Below are 8172 nucleotides of genomic sequence, written 5' to 3'. Positions count from 1 at the left end.
TCCTGAATCTCATAGTAGAGGCATCTGCCATCCTCAGTGCAAGCTCTGACAGCAATCAGGATCTCCAACTGTGTAAAGGCTTCCATCCACCGTGGGGCCACCGGCTCGAAAGGCGTGAACCACTCCACTGTGAGTGCCTCCTGAATATCATCCCTCATAATCAACCCCCCTCTGAAGTGACTCAGCCTCTCCACCTGGATCTCCTCTGGGAGACTGCAGAATGCCTGCCAGTCTCCAAAACTACGTGCTGGGCCTGCCGGCGCTAAAGGTCCCCAGGCTAGACGAGGCCGAGAACCCAGCATATGACCCTGCTCTGTGCGAACCGCTGGGCTCCAGATGAGCGGCTGTCTGGCCCGCTCCTCAACACAAGAAGGAGGTCGCTGAGAGAGCCCCGGTCTCAGCAGCTCCCAAGCTCTCAGGATGCTCAAAGCAAATCTGTCCTCCCATCCTCTACTGAGGCCTGTCCTCCTCATCTCTATGAAGATCCAACGAATCTCTGGTGCCCAAGTGCCCCCTGCTGGGGGGGGGGCCGAGCCTGCAGCCGCTGCAAGAGAAGCTCTTTCCAAGGCTCAGCGCCTGGAAGCAGCCCCCGAACAATAAGCTTCCCCAATAAGGCTCTACTCTGATCGACTGGATCTATAATGCCCAAACCTCCCTGAGCCAGCGGAAGTGTAATAACTGCCCATGCAACCTTTGCCCGGGCTGGCTGACCGTCCCGCCCAGACCAAAGAAAGTTCCTGATCAGCCTCTGTACCTGGCTGATGCAAGAGCTCGAGAAGATCCAGCAAGACGTAATGTACCACATGGTCGCTAACAGCACCTGATTTGCCACCACCACCCTCCCAGCCAAGGATAGTCGAGCTGTACTCCAATACAAAAGCTTCTTCCGAATGCTCAGAAGAAGCGGGGCAATCTGCTACTCAGGTGACAAATCTAGTCCAATCTGGCATCCCAAATACCGCACTGCTGTGCCAGGAGGAATCCGTCTAAAACCGGGGTCCAGGCTCCATGCCGGAGTGGGAGCAATACTGATCCGAAAGGCCACTGTCTTGCGCCAATTGATCAATGCTCCCGAAGCTGCACTAAAAACCTGGAGCGACTGCTCTGCCTGAAGAAGATTGGCCTCTTGGCCATGCAAAAATAAGCCGGTGTCGTCTGCAAACTCAGCATCGAGCAGGTCCTCCCCCCGGACTGGGAGCTGGAGTCCTCTCAAACCAACCTCCTCTGCCATCAAATACATGCTCATAGCCTCCGCAAAGAAGAGAAAAAGAAAAGGGGCGAGGGGACACCCGTGACGGACTGATCTGGTCAGCTCAAAACTCGGCCCCCGTCCTCCTGCAATCAACACCTAGCTACGAGCTATGGAATACCGAGCCGCCACCCCTCTGATCCATCCTGGCTCAAAGCTCAGGCGAAGCATAGTGCCCTCTAAGAAACCCCAATCAACTCTATCGTATGCCTTCTCAAAATCGAGAAGCATCACGACCAAGTCCTCGCCAAGAAATCTAGCTCGGGCCGTCGCCTCCCAGAAAGTAAAGATGTTGTCAAGGATACTGCGCTCCTTGACGAATCATGTCTGGGTAGCATGAATCAACTCCCCCAGGAAGGGCTGGATCCTCAAACTCAAGGCCTTTGCTAAGACCTTGTAGACAGTATTGAGGATCGTAATAGGCCTCCAATGCCAAATATCATCTGATACTCCCTCCCCCTTGGGGATAAGAAAGATCAAGCCCTCTGAAAAGCTCTGTAGCATCGCTCCAGTGTCCAAAACATACTGAAAGCCCTTGCGGAGGCTTGGCCCCAAAAGGTCCCAATAGCGCATAAAAAAGGCCAGCGTCAGTCCGTCCTCCCCTGGGCAACGATGTCGCGACAGGACCCTCAAGGCCTCGGCAAGCTCAATCTCTGAAAGAGGCGCACCAAGAACTGTACGCATACGATCTGTGACCCTCCTCTGCACATGGGCCCACACAGTCTGTCTGCAAGCATCTCGATCCTCAGTGGCTGGCTCCGCTGAAAGCAGGTCTCTATAGAATGCAGTGGCAATGGCTCTGATCTCCCCGGGCTCAGTAGCTACCGATCCATCCGGTCTACCAAGCTGACGGACTCCTGCTCGAGCATGGCGGGGTCCAGTGATCTCAAAAAACTCCCCAGTCACTCTATCACCAAGCTGCGTCCAGTGAGAGGCCTGACGACGATAGTAAAACTCATGTCTCTGCTCCTCTGCCTCTCTAACCTCCTGGCGTGCTTGGCTCAGCTGTGACGCCACCCACTCACATGCAGGCTGCTGCTCCTGAAGGCGCTGTAGCGAAGCAAGGCTGCGTCTCAGCCGATGCTCCCGCTCGCGAATCTCTCCCAGCCATGTCAAAGCTGCAGCGTGCAGAAAAGAGCTAAGCTCGATGAGTCCCTGGGCACACTGGCCTGCTGCATCCTGGTTAGAGCACTGACTATCATGCCAGATCCTCTCAATGTCCTCAGCGAGACTGGGATCTGTAAGTACCCTCTCTGGGATCCTCAACTGCAAGCTGGGCTCTCGTGTCCTCTCCTCCAATGTCAAGATAACTGGCGCATGATCTGAAATGAGGTGCCAGCAGCAGCGAGAATGCCGACGGAGCCCCCTCGCTCCCCTAACCAGTCGCCCACATAAAAGCGATCAATCCGTGATAGATTAGTCCCTCCCTGCCGGCGATCCGACCGAGAGAAACTAAGACTGTCCTGAGAGCGGGAGAAGGCCCCATGCTGCCATGCATCAGTGATCCTCAGTGACATGCAAAACCGGTCCCAAGCTGCAAGCTCCGTGCCGTGCACTGTAACATGACTGCCTCCCACCCTATCGGCCGGGTCCTCAAGCATGTTGAAGTCTCCCCCGACACACCAATGTGCGGCCTCTGGCAATGCATCCGTAACCTGGGTCCAGAACTCTGCTCTGGCACTAGCATGATTGGGCGCATAGACGTTGAGCACGCCCAATAGCTCATCATGCATCCTCAGAATGACATACTGTGCTCTACCAGGCACAAATTACAATGATCCCTCGATCCACAATGGCCTGCCGCCATACATCTGCAATGACCATGCATACTCCTCCCTGTCCACCCAAAGGACCAAACCCTGCAGACCAAAAGGTGTCCCATCTACCAGGCATCACCGAACCATATCTCCGGATCCTGCTCTCACCCAAGTGGTGCTCCTGCATCATCAAAATATCAATGCTGCCACCAACCAGGCATCTCTGAAGCTCCTGCCTCAAGCAACCACGATAGCGTATAAAATGTGCTCCGCCAAGGCCTTGTACATTCCATGAGATGATCCTCATGGATGACCTGCTGAGGTGGATGCTGTCTCAGCCGTACGGCGGGCCTTCGCAAGCGGCTTGGATGGAGAGTAGTCCCCATCTGAGCGGCTGTGAATCTGCCCACCCGGTGTACTGCAAGAATCACGGATCAGGCGCCAGTGGCTGTGGCCCATGGCGACTGCCTCCCGCTCTGACAGAGCAACCTCGTGTATACATACATATCCAGGGTCGCGTGCTAAGTCTGCCACTATGCGAACGACCAAATGATGAATCCCTGAGGCATTCACACTCCCGTGATCCAAGAAAAAATGAGCCAACTCCCATAGTCGGCCTATCACATCTGTCACCTCCAGATCGCTCACATGATGAGAAAACTCAACTGCCTGAGTCTTCAGAGTGCTAAGAGCGAGCTCTAGAGTCCACTCCCGGTCGCAAGGGCCACATAGAGGGAACGAGAAGGCCACCGTTGAATCAAGTGCCTCCTCCCCGCGGGCCGGAGGTATCACTACATGAACTCGGATGGGTGCTGGCTCATGGGGGCCCTCTGCTCCAAAAAGCCGTGTGAAGGCGTAATCAAAAGCCTCCGAGCGCTGTCTAATGCCGAGGCAACTCAGCCGACCGCGGATAGATGATATCCATGAAGCCCGAATCGGCATGGTAGGTCTCCTCTGTGGTGCTCGAGCGAGGTCGGTGCTCAGCGCCCTCCGGACTGCAGGTGAGCGCCAGGGGATTGCCAAGGCGTCCCGGGAAGGTGAGGCGGGCGGGGGGGGGAGGAGGGGGGGGCGAGGGGGGTGGAGAGGGAGCCGCTGCCGAAACCGGAGCGGGGATGGGAGGAGGCGAAGGTGGAAGCGAGGCGGTGGGAGGGGACGGGGGTGGGGGGGTGAAGGAGGGGGTGCTGGCATCTCCTAGTCCTCAGTCGTCGTCGCCGCAAGGGTCTCCTCCTGGAGGGGAGCAAAACTGTTCCTCACGGGAACCCAGTGAGGCTGAGACTGTGGCTGCTGCTGCAGCGGTCTCTGGGCGTGCTGTTGTGGCTGTCTCCCTCGGCGGCGCCCCTGTCCAGGCTGCCACTCCGAGGTCTCTGTGGCCTGAGCAGGTGTCCTGGAGGCAGCCTGCCGAGCCGCATCTGTGGGCGGGCCATCAGGGGCCTGCTGCTCTGGTGAGGGTCGGGTCTCTTGCGAGGGCAGGCCTTGGCCAGATGACCGACCTGCGTGCAAATGAAGCACTGGTTCGGGAGCCCCGAGAACTCCACTCTCTGATCAATCCATCCCCCCCCTATCCTAGGTTGCTGAATGACCTTAGAAAGGGAGGAGATGTCAGACACCAAAACTCTGACCGAAGGTAGCCCAGCTGCTTTGGCCACCACTGAAGCTGCTATGGGGCCAGTCTCTAGTACCGAGCCCACCAATGCTCCTAGCCTAGAGAGGAGCGGAAGATACTCCCGACGGAGTCCAGGGAAGCAAACTGTAACATGGAAAAGGCGCTCTCCCTACTCAGCCGCTGCTGGGTCAAAGCCATGCTGCCAAGGTCTGAAGAAAGCCCGAGCACCCCTGATGTCAAGGGGACTCATGGCAAGGACCTTGGCCACGCTCTGGGCCGGTCTCGAACTCGATCTGGTAATGTCCACGGCCCAGTAGCTGTACACCCAGGATCTTGCCCACATCTGCACGAAGGCGGGCCTGAAGAAGATCCCGGATCTCCCCTCTGCTGGGGCGAGTGCCGACTATACGGCAGATGGTGGAATGTGCCTGAAGGCGTTCCACCTATGCGGCGAGGCTCGCTTCCTCTGGCGAAAGAGAAAGCCTGATGGGGGTGTCCTCAGGGGCGGGCGAGGGGGCTGCGGATGAGTCCCTCTGAGGTGGGGCGGGAGGAACCTCCATCAGAGTCTGAAGCTGTGTCGAAGGCCGGAGAACCTACACGAACCGAGCTGCACACGAAGGAGGGGGGAGGCGAAAAGTAAAAAGGTAAAAAAATCCTTGGGGGGGGGGGGAAACAGAAAGAAGAGGAGGGGGGAGGGGACAGAGGCGGCGAAGACGGATCCCAAGGGGGGGGGGGGGGGGGGGGGGGGGGGCGGCGGAAGCAGCACGAAAAGGCGAGAGAGGGGGAAGCGAGAGCTGGCGAAGGGGGGGGCGAGAGGGGGGGGGGGGGCGAGGCGCTGAAGAGGGGGGGGGGGGGGGCGCGATGGCGAAGAGCTACGGGAGGGGGGGGGGGGGGGGGCGAAGGCGAAGAGCAGTGGGGGGGGGGGGGGGGGGGGGGGGGGCGCTTCAGCGTAGGCAAGCCAGGCGAAGGGGGGGGCGGCGCAAACCTGAGGGCAGGCGGAGGGGGGAAAGCGCAATGGCGGGCAGGGAGACGGGAGTGCAGACAGAAGCGCGAGCAGGGGGGGGCGCGGAGCTTCAGCGAGCCGATTTTTTTTGTGTGTGTCCACAACAAAGGTTTTTTGTCATCTGCTTGTTTTGATTCACCACACCACGTTTCTTAGATGACAGTCTATCCGTCTCTTCTTCACACTTGAAGCCAAACTGGCATGGTGGCAGATTTTTCCAATGTACTGCAAGGGTATTACGGTTTGAGGCCACGCACCAAGCTGCCACAATGGACGCATTTAGGGGTGGAGGATATGTGTTCACTACAAGCAATGGAGCCGAGGGTTTACCTGAGGGAGGAAGCCTGTCCTCAATCACAACCAGTCACGCCACCTCCCTCAGCAAGGCTGGGGACGAGCAGTTTGCAAGGTTGGCAATGTCATTGGAGATCCACCCTCAGGACTAAGTGCCACGGGGTCTTAAAGACCCTTGTCATGTGACATCAATGGATGGCATTGATCAAAATCATGACGCCTTTTCTGGATCGGCAGATAAAGTAGATTAGGGGTGAAAAACATATAATATAATGGCTTGACACAACATGGTTTTGTTGCTTGAAGGTATAGTGTAGTGGTAAGATGTTTCCACAATGGTGACCCAAGGTCTCGAGTTCAAATCCTCTTTTGCACATAACATCTTGCTCCAAAATTTTATTAGTCCCAAACCCAAATTCACCCTCATTCCATGATGTAAACTAGGAAGTAAACTATGATTTGCTAAGTAAACTAGGAAGTTAACTATGCCCACTTAGTAAACTAGAAAGTAAACTATGATCTCTTACCCTAGTTTATTGGACCTAGTATACTTTATCCGACAGCCCAAAAAAGGCATCACGATTTTTGATCAATGCCATCCATTGATGTCACCTGACAAGGGTCTTTAAGACCCTACGGCAGTTAGTCCTGAGGGAGGTCCACCCAGGTATGTAACTGCATTGCTTGCTTTTGAAGTCGAGCCTCCACCAGCAGCATTGGATGCAGGGACCCTCAAAACTTGTGCTAGGGTTCCTTCATTCCGAGGCTTGTCCTTGCCTGTGTTTGAGCTTCCAGTCTTTGGAGATGATGCCTTTGGTGATATGGATTATGGCTCGAGACCTGCACCCATGCCGTACAAGGGTATCTTCAATGAAAGAGCATCTATTGGTGCATATGGTGCCGTGAACCTGTCTGGCCACTCTAAAGCCAAGTTCTTTCTCGAGCTCTTGCTGCCATAGTCCTGTTCATCCTGTTGCATCGGAAGATCCTTCCCATACAATCAGCTCTGCAGGTTTTCTTAAGGGCAGGTATGGAGTACAGAATGGTCATGGGGATGACCATTCTGCAGGTTAGGGCGACCAGTGCTAGAATGGTCATGGGGGTGACCATTCTGCAGGTCAAGGCAACTAGCGCTAGCCGGGAGCCCTGTTACGCAGAATGGTCATCCCCATGGCCATTTTGTCGGGCATGGAAGCGCTTAGTGGAATGTCAACACATCAGTAGGCAGAATCATGAGCAAGCCCATTAAATGTACGACACATCAGCAGGGACAGAATATGTCGGAAGCAGTGACCAATCGTTGTAAGACATGCTAGCAGGCAGAATGGACAGCAGTTCAATGCACGACACATCAGCATCCATCAGAATGGATAGCTCACAATCGATTAAATAAATGCACGTTTCTGCGTTGCAATTTACAGGCTGCGGCAGAAAATCTGCGATCGACGACCATGATGGAAATAAGCAACTCCTTTAGTCAACAAAAAGTCCTCCTGTTGTCAATAGCATTTCTTCCAATCCACTTCTGTCAGCAACTCCTTTAGTCAACAAAAAGTCCTTCTATTGTCAGTAGCATTTCTTCCAATCCACTTCTTTCTGCGAAACAGATCAGCCCGTGGGAGTTCATTTTCCTTCCGTGATGAAAGTAAAGGGAAGCTTGCTAACAGTTCATACGTGGCCTTGAAAAATGACCCTGCTGCGTCAAGTTTGCCATCCTCACCTCCAAGAGTCCATCGTTGGGATAACACGCAGAAGTCATCACTATCGATTAGTGGCAACGGTGTTCGGAATGGATTGGATGCGGATTTGGATGATGTCTTTGGTGGTTTGTCTGAAAGGGTTTCTTTGATGTTGTCCCAGTCGTTCCCATATGTCCAACAGGAAGCTGTTGGGATTGCTTTCTCAAGGACACACGAGGTTGCACCTGCTGAAAATCCTTTTATGAAGTGCTGTACACAGGGAAGTAGGTCTCAAGGAGTCTCCTCAATCATGGATACACATGATATTTCAAGTTCTCTCTGAGCAAGGTCTGCGTGACGATTGCATAGAGTTAAGAATGGGGAGACAAACAGATTTACATTTTTCAGAGAATCATGAAGGTTCCGCTCGGATTATGGTCAGTGAGTCAATACATTCATCAAAAGTACCACCTGCTCGTCCGCCACCTGCATCTGCTAGTACCCTACATCAATTCAGGTCATGGAAGGACTGGGCAACTGAGTTTACTGCAAATCATCCAGCTAACAATCCACCTCACTTCAATTTA

Source organism: Cibotium barometz, chromosome 10, assembly GCF_041138505.1.
Source record: "Cibotium barometz isolate CiBa-2024 chromosome 10, ASM4113850v1, whole genome shotgun sequence".
NCBI lineage: Eukaryota > Viridiplantae > Streptophyta > Polypodiopsida > Cyatheales > Cibotiaceae > Cibotium > Cibotium barometz.
Note: the sequence above shows the minus strand (reverse complement) of the source record.